This window comes from Nematolebias whitei, chromosome 23, assembly GCF_014905685.2.
Source record: "Nematolebias whitei isolate Nwh7 chromosome 23, NemWhi1, whole genome shotgun sequence".
Taxonomy (NCBI): Eukaryota; Metazoa; Chordata; class Actinopteri; order Cyprinodontiformes; family Rivulidae; genus Nematolebias; species Nematolebias whitei.
This window is the reverse complement of record NC_056520.1, coordinates 20,729,811-20,730,878: the sequence shown is the minus strand read 5'-3', so window position 1 is coordinate 20,730,878 and position 1,068 is coordinate 20,729,811.

The window sequence follows — 1,068 nt, the reverse complement described above, 5'->3', positions numbered from 1 at the left end:
GATGTACTTGTGAATGTGTTATCAGTTAACACTTGTTCATAAAAAAGCTGAGGTATTGCACGGTGTCTGTGTCAGTAGTAGAAATCTTGCCTGCAAGTACTTTGTTCCCAGCCACTTCATCACTTGTTTTTGTAAACAAGTGATGTGTGAAGTGTTAGCCTATCCTTTATCAAAGAACTATGGAAAAGATACATTTCTGTATGTGACACATTCAGAACAAGTTTTTTTTGTTCAGTCAAATATTTGGTCCTGCTTATAGCCATGACACTGTTTTTATAGGCCTCCTTCGCGCAGTAAACAGCGCGTCAGTCTCATAACCTGAAGGTCGTGAGTTCAAGCATCTCACAGGGCAAATGCTTTCAATTATTTAATCAAATATGTTTCAGTTTGGTAATGTTGGCAAATATCTGTTAGGATTTAGGTGTAATGGATTTCACTAAACAACAAATGAGTGTAACGCTCTTCGTCAGGGAAGAGTTCACTGAGAGTTTGCAGGCAAAGAAGAGTGTCGCACTGTTTTGTTCTTTTTTTTCTGTCCACGGTTTCAAACTTCAGGCCAATCTCAAAACTTCCATTTCTTTCTAAAATCTTGGAGAAAATAGTTTTTAGTCAACTAACCAAGTTTTTGAATGGAATTTTTGAGATTTTTCAGTCAGGATTTAAACAACTGCACAGCACAGAGACAGCTTTAGTAAGGGTCTGTAATGACATTCTGCTAGCAAATGACTCTGGTCAGTCTGTGATCCTGGTACTCCTCGACCTTACCGCTGCATTTGACACTGTTGATCACAGCATCCTTATGTCACGGCTAGAACACTGGGTTGGGATTACAGGGGTGGTGCTTGAATGGTTCCGTTCGTATCTGGGTGACAGGAGTTTCTGTGTTAACTTTGACAATCATTTTTCTGCTTCTGTCCCTCTTTCCTGTGGGGTCCCACAAGGCTCCATTCTTGGATCCCTTCTGTTCTCATTGTATCTGCTCCCCTTGGGGTCAATCCTGAGGAAACACGGTAGTTCGTTTCACTGTTACGCCGATGATTCTCAGATTTATCTGCCTTTAAAACCAAA